Below are 7539 nucleotides of genomic sequence, written 5' to 3'. Positions count from 1 at the left end.
TGCGCGCTTTTAATTTTATTGTATTTAGAAAACGGGTTTGGTGTTCATACATTTACAATCTCTTGCATATGGAATGTTAGCAAGGCCAAAAACCGCAAATTAAATTCTGCATTGTAAATTGTGAAAAGTTACGCATGCTACAATGTTATTTTCCAAGACAATGTGGTATTGCGGGTTTTTTTTCCGGTTTAGTTACCATTACTTATACTGGGATTTATAAAGATGCATGAAACCACAAGGTCAATGTTTTAATTGTTTACCACGCAATGTACCGGCGTTTGTCTGTTTTCAATAATTACACGCTATTGTTAAGGACAATTGCCGCATGTAACGTCTGAAATACCATCTCACCTTTTTATTGGATCTTGTAATTCCCAGAGCGGGGCTTATGTTTCAAGGCAGTTATTTAACTTGCAACGTAGTATTATTCCCGAGGGGGTACTTTAGGAATTTTTTGGTGGGGATGTGCTGCTGGGACCCTGGAACCCTTAGCCTATACCAGAGCTAGTTTCAGCTGGATTTTGCTACCCTAAACTAGAGTAGACGCCCCAAATCATTCCTATCCTAGAGTAGCTGTTTTCCAGAAACTAAGGTCACTAGTACAGTCTAAAGCAAAGCCAAAACAAAACCTCATACCACAATTGCTTCTGTCTTAAAAAAGGATTTATTTATACTTGTCCAGTTTTTTTTCCATCAAGTCCTAAATTTCAGGTTAACCTGATTGAACAAAGAACCGTCACGAGTGTTGCTTTTTGGGTGCAACAGCGAAAAAATTCGACTTCCTAAATAACCTATACGGGTACAACCGAAGCAACAATGTATTTTATATACAAAATCTAAAAGTTCTATATTACAACGGTGCAATGTTTTCATTTCAGATATTCAAAACAACTTCTGTACACAAGCATAGACCTTTCACTAATTGTCAAGAGGTTTGTTAGCTATAAACATCTCGATCAAGCACAGCATAGTCGTTTAAAAAATCCCTTGTAAAGATCGGACTAAAACGCTATTCAGTATTGTATGAAATAACCGTTCGTGTCCTCCCCGATCTCCGTGGGCCATCTGCACTTGACTGCTCTGGGCTCACTACTGTTCTTGCAATTCCTTCATCAAAAGCAAACTGACTGGCCATTCGTTCAACAGATGTTCTGGTTCGCTTGACCTGGGTTGGTCGAGGTTGCAACCTTGTAGCAGCGATGGATTCTATTTCCGTCAGCTCTTCTTCAGGGATAGTTAGTATTCCCTCCTCCGTTATTGACATGTTCGTGTGCGAGATGATGTCAGAGAATGGAAATTCATGTATGTCTGACAACGATGGCTTGTACTTCCTGCGTACGACGCTGCCGTCTCTAGTGACTTCGCTGTAAACATGGAAATAACAAATGATGGACTGCTTCTTGGAATCGTCGTAATTAACTGGTCTCTTATAATCAACACGACCGTGATTACCATTCAAAACCATGTGAATAAGATTACCCAGGACAAATGCCATTTTCTCGCGATCAAGTACAACATAGTCGTTGAAAAGACAGACTGAATTGCCACTAGATGCTGATGCAAGACCCTCCGTTCTTTGGTATTGCTGGCGTTGACGCACCCTTTCCAGTCTAACAAAAGACCAAAAAAGATAAAACGATATTACAGATTAGCCAATTTTTTGTCTGTGCGCTTGTAATCACTTGCATATACAGCAAAAGCAACGAATTCTATACTAAAGCTCTTTAGTTCGCAGTCTGATTAAAATCACGTGGACGACGGGATGGACGTGACGGACGCAATTTTTGAAATCAGAGTGGACTGATGGATGGTATGTACGGATGGCAAAAAGTGAAAATAATCTGAATGTTGCAACGAACGAAGAACAGGTAAACGAGCATACGATCAGATGAATTTTTTTTTTGTTAAGTGGAATACCTTGCTAAAATAAAGAAAACAAGATTTACTGACCTTTTGTGTGACAACTGTGGATCTTGGTTCAGCAGTGAAACTAAAGTTGCCTTGTAGATTGCAGTTCCACGGGAGAGGATTGTGACTCTGGGTTCTTTCCTTGTATTACTTTGTCCATCATCATCACAATCCAACATCTCCACAGCGTCAAGTAGTGGTGTCATACCAGCATCTTGAGCTTCAATCCCTCTTAAGTCATTTGTGAACATACGATGGGCATGAAATTAAGGTTTAAGGTTATGGGCTTCTTTTCTAAAGATACTTTGACAAATGCAAAAATGTGTTACATCTAGTTCGTGCATAATCTAACCTGAAAAACATTGCCCTCCAGCAGTGACATCTTCCTCGTCACTGCCACCAGATGATTGCACCGGTGATTGGTTGCACTCTTGCAGATCGCCGAATCTATTTCCTGGATATTGAAATGGGCGATAAAACCAACTGTTATCTCCACCACCACTATCGTTATTATGGTCATCGTCGTCATCCCTGCTGTCTCCTTCGGAGCCTCTTGCATCGTTGTCTGGAGCCATTCCAAAAGATCTCGCCAATCTTCTCGCCTCATACATTCCTTCCTTCCACGCATCCACTTCAGAACCCGCCAAAGGATAATCAGACAAGTTTGCCTTCTCATAACCATCTTCATACTGTCGGTTCCAGATACTTTCTTGCTTTGGATGAGGCTTAGCAAAGTCGGGAGCATTTGGGTTAATTCTAATTTCCTCTAATCGAATCATGTGAGAGACATTTCTGCGGAGATTACCAAAGGAATAGTTGTGATGGTTTCCAACCCATTGCCCGTTTTTACTCCAAAAATCCTCCAAAACGTCCGAACCACTCAACTCAAGACAACATTCTTGCTCCGGAAAGTTGTCTCTCATATAGCCGATGAGAATGACAGCGAACTGGCATGAAATCACAATGTCCTGGTATGTTTCCCTTGTGATAAAGTTTTGTTTAAGTGACAGCTGTTCACCACGATGAATGTAGTTATGCCATATCGCCAGAAAATGGGTGACAATTGCAGCGTACATTATGCGACGTCTTAAAGAGGCAACACTGCTGCAGAAAATCTCTACATACAGCCATACCACATGGAGGTAGATCTTAGTACCTAGTAGGGATGGGTTTCTTGGGTGGCCTTCGACAAGGCCTTCCATCAACATCTGCAGACAGTTGCTGACCTGTGGAAATGTAAGTTTCTGAGCCGATCGCCAGTTCTGCCTGTCACTCCTCTGGACGTCGCTTAGTCCAAGACCATGATCTGGAATAGGGAACATTTCGTATACCAACTACAAGTGATTCATGTGGACTAAATAATCCCCCATCATCAATACACGCGAGGCATGGTCAAGAGAATTAAGAAGCTTCTTGTGGTTATGTATGTAGTCCTGATCACATGCATCTCTGATGGTATACCCGTTCTCTGTCTCAACCTTCCTGCAGGAAAGAACAAAACCAAGTTCTATAGGAACGGGGCGATACCTGCTTCCAACGTTGCTTGTCCTAAGCTGGAGCATAAGCTTCCTGCGTCTCGAATCACCGTCTGAACTTTGTCCGATCAAGGGGCCGACAATATCATGAAGTTCCTTTTCGTAAAGGCGTTCAACTGTCTGCCATTGTTTGAACACAAATTCATGATCAAACCTATTACACGTAGGCATGATGAGAACAGGAATTCGAGGAAGTCTGGGGTGCAGGGGATTCAGGATGATTGCGTGAGCAAATGGACCAACCTTGTACTCGTTGAATGCATTGACGATTGTGTTGTACCCTTGTTTGCCATTCCCAATAACAACAGTGAAATAGTCAAGGCATTTATGATCTGCTCCGGTGACTCCACAGAATCCCAGTAGCTCATCAGTACGCTCGCTGTAACTGATTTTTTTCAGTATGGCGGTCTCGTCTTCTGCTGCCAAGACAGGAACGTGTTTGACACCAAGATTACTTATAGCTTCTAAATACAGTTTGACAAGGACCTTAAAGTTGTTCTCTACAAAACCACCGTCCAGATGTACTAGGTGTTGGTTTCGCCAAAGATAGATGGAATGAATATCTGGCCCACAGAGGTTGATGGCTACAAATGTCGCAATTCTTGGCCCGCCCCAAAGTAGCAGAACCTCTAGAAACAGCTTAAAAGAGGACTGCATGGTAACAGCGCCCGTTCTTTTCAACATGAAAGTTTCTTGCAACAGTTTGCAGTACACCGACCAGGGTGTTTCTGTCCTTCAAATAGCCCTTTTCTGCTGTCTTATCAAGATTAATTGTGGCAAATGGCTTTCACCGAGTCAAGTCTTGTGAACTCGGCCAATTTTTCCTCTACAGAACGCATTCTCAGCCTTAAATTCTTGGACTTGAGAAAAAACAACTGAGATTCTGTATCTTCCAGCTTTTGCTTCTGTTCTTTTAATTTCTGTTGCATCTCATATGTGGAAAGGAAGTCATTTCGAATTTTGGAGCTGTTTCTATTACCATCTGAACCAATTCTTTCACTTTGCAATAAAAGGCGTTTCTTGAAAGACGGAAATTTGGGCACACCCTCACAAGCAGAGCACATATCATTTTTAAACGTCCCCATGTCTGCACAGCGTAAACATTCAGAACTTCGAAATGTCCCCGTTATTTCTTTGGAGCTTTCCTTACAAATTCTAACAAATCTGTAATGTGGCTCTGGATACCAGGAAATTTTACTATTGTCTTCACCTGGCTTTGTATCATTAATAAGCACTTTGGTATTAACAGTCACCTTTTTATCGTCGACATTATACTCGTAACGTTCAAAAAAGAATCCATGACAAAGTTGCTTACCAGGACCTTTTGTGTTAGATCATTTGCTCTCATCTTGTGTGCGAGTTGATTTATGGGAAAATGAGGCAATGTCAACCACTGAGCCAATGCAGGAGGCCTTCTGCTGATGACCACGTCCTTCAACATGCTGTTTCAAATTGAAGAGAAGGGATCTTTGAGAAATAGCAAACGATGTATTGCAGGAACGGCACAAAAACTCCTCCCCTTGAAAGTGAAAGACTTTGGGAAATTTGCATTGAATCTGATTTCGAAGATCTTGAATTTCTTTCGGTATTTCTGAACTTCTGGACCGGCTAATGGCTGTATTTAACTTGTGTTTTGAGGTTGTAATGTGCAGCTTTAACAAACTCAGATCCTGGTTCGCTTGTCCTACAACGACTTCAGATGAGCACACATTGCATTCCGCAAAAAGCTTCCCTTGTCTTCTTTTAATATTAAAAGCTACGCCTGGTTCCTTCTTTGCAAGTTCATTTGCTCTTAACTGCTGACTTTTCAGTTCGGTATCTACGTCTACCACTTCCCCTACCTCTACGCGTTCATCAGGAATACCATGGGGAAGTGACGGCCTTGCACTGGTGTTTTCTGCCGCAAAAACATCTCCTGAGATTAAGCGACGCTGAAGTTGAAACTGAGCCTGGTTTGTTAACGATGCTTTCTACTAGCCCTTCTCCATCACAGGACAAATCAATTTCTAACTCTTCTTGTATTGGTTTCGACCTCAGGTCTTTTGCTGGCATTGTCTCCTCTTCGCTTGTAATAACCTCGTGTTCGACTGGTCGGTAGCCACAGTACTCACACAAAATACTGGCAGTACCAGTGGTTTCATACTCATCACACTCTTCACATTTCAAACATTTCCCACGCAATACGTCTCTCTTGTCCTTTCCCATTGTAGTCTGTTTTCTTGCCTGCTATTGCCAGCCGATCCTGTGACATACCAAATACGGCTGATATCAGCCTAGATTTTTTTTAATTTACACGAACATTTACACTGATGTTTACTCGTTAGTTTTGCGTGCGACTAATTGTCATGGAGTACCACCTTTAAATCGTTTTACGCAGGTACAAATAAACTGGATTATTTGGTCCAGGACGTAAAACTATCATTTTTTTTTCGTTTCTGATTCTTTTAAATACAGGTTAGGTTTTAACACAGGTTAGACGTCTTTTTCTTTAACTAGCGTCCCTGTTGACGAAATTACGCCTTCACAAAAGCTGGACAGAATAAAGCTGGGAACATCTGTTTACATTTAATAAGTTGTCTTTATTTTGTTCTTATTCGCCAAACTACGAGATGATATCGACAAGTAATGAATGAAATCACTGACTAATCAATGCAATCAATGACTAATCGATGCAATCAATGCTGACTAATCGATCACCAAAAATCTTGTGGTCTATCGATTAGTCATCGATTACGCATTGATCATCGGCAGCAATCAATAGGGCCGTTTATACGACACAAATTAAGCCGCGGCTTACATAAGACGTGAACACCCCGTATAAATGGTACAAAATCTACGTTCACGGCTTTCCTCAGCTGCGGCTTATCCTAGCCTGGGAGTTTATACTCGTATAAATAGTTCCTTTCGCGTATTATGTACGCCGCGGCCAGAGTAAGACGCGGCTTATTTTCTCTCGTATAAAGGGTCTTATTGACTAATCAACTGATTACCTATCGATTACCATTGAATACTCATGGATTTTATTGATGTCATTGTTGTCATCGATTAGTTATGTCTGGGATTTATGTATGTGCCGTATGTATTCGTATTTATTCGATAAGACGCCGTAAATGCGGCTTTAATTCGAATAGTATACTCAAACTCAAAAAGCGAAAACAGTATTAATCTAGTTTCAACAAGCCTAAAAAAAAATATATATATATTAACAGTCCAGCAGGCTCCGACACCAGTATGGCATCCTGTTGGACCTAGGGTTGTGTCACAGAAGCGAGAAGATATCTGCAATTAGTGGACGAAATTCCAGAACGAAATTCGCGCATAAAATACGGACATCAAACTCCGCCAATATTCAATTTTCTTTCTCCTTCAAGCCCTCGCAAATAGCTGATGAGAGCCATTAATTAATACTTTAAAGAAGCAAGTAGTTTTTCTGTCATATTTTCTCACACCAAAGAGTTTCCGGTTTCCACTACCCGCGATTGCAACTTCCATATTAAAATTGTTCTACATCTTCATTATAGCTTTGGAAAAGCCATCACTGTGTGTATTCGTTATAATTTTTTTTGGTCATAATTCGAAATTCTGGTCTTGAGGTCAGGTCAGGTCGGGAGGCCAGAAAAAAATTTTAAGGCCCACATGTTCCACGTGGTAATTATTTACATGCGATCATAAAAGAAAACACTTACCTTCTTTCTCTAAGTCACAAAAAAACATTCCACCTCCTTCTTCGTAGTAACAAAACCGTCCACCTTCTTTCTTGCAGTCACAAAGAAAAGCCCTAAATGAGTCCTAATTTTGGACACGGGTTTTCGATTTTCAACCCCGTATCCTGGTCGCGTCGCTGGTTACATGCTGAGCAATGCCAAGCACGTACCTACGCATTATCAAGACAATAAATTGTTTAACTTTAACCAGTATTAATTAATATCATCGATTTCCGTCTGAATCCGGATTTTTGACGGTTAATAATATCCCGGTAGCGTTTTATGATAGTCATCCATCAACGCTGTTGAGGCTGATTCGTCAAAATTTAAACTTGCCGGTTTCATATTTTTGAGTAGCAATTCCTGGTTTCCTTAGTCTGCATAAAGTCTTC

This window comes from Montipora capricornis, chromosome 8, assembly GCF_036669925.1.
Source record: "Montipora capricornis isolate CH-2021 chromosome 8, ASM3666992v2, whole genome shotgun sequence".
Lineage (NCBI taxonomy): Eukaryota > Metazoa > Cnidaria > Anthozoa > Scleractinia > Acroporidae > Montipora > Montipora capricornis.
This window is presented reverse-complemented; position numbering follows the sequence as displayed.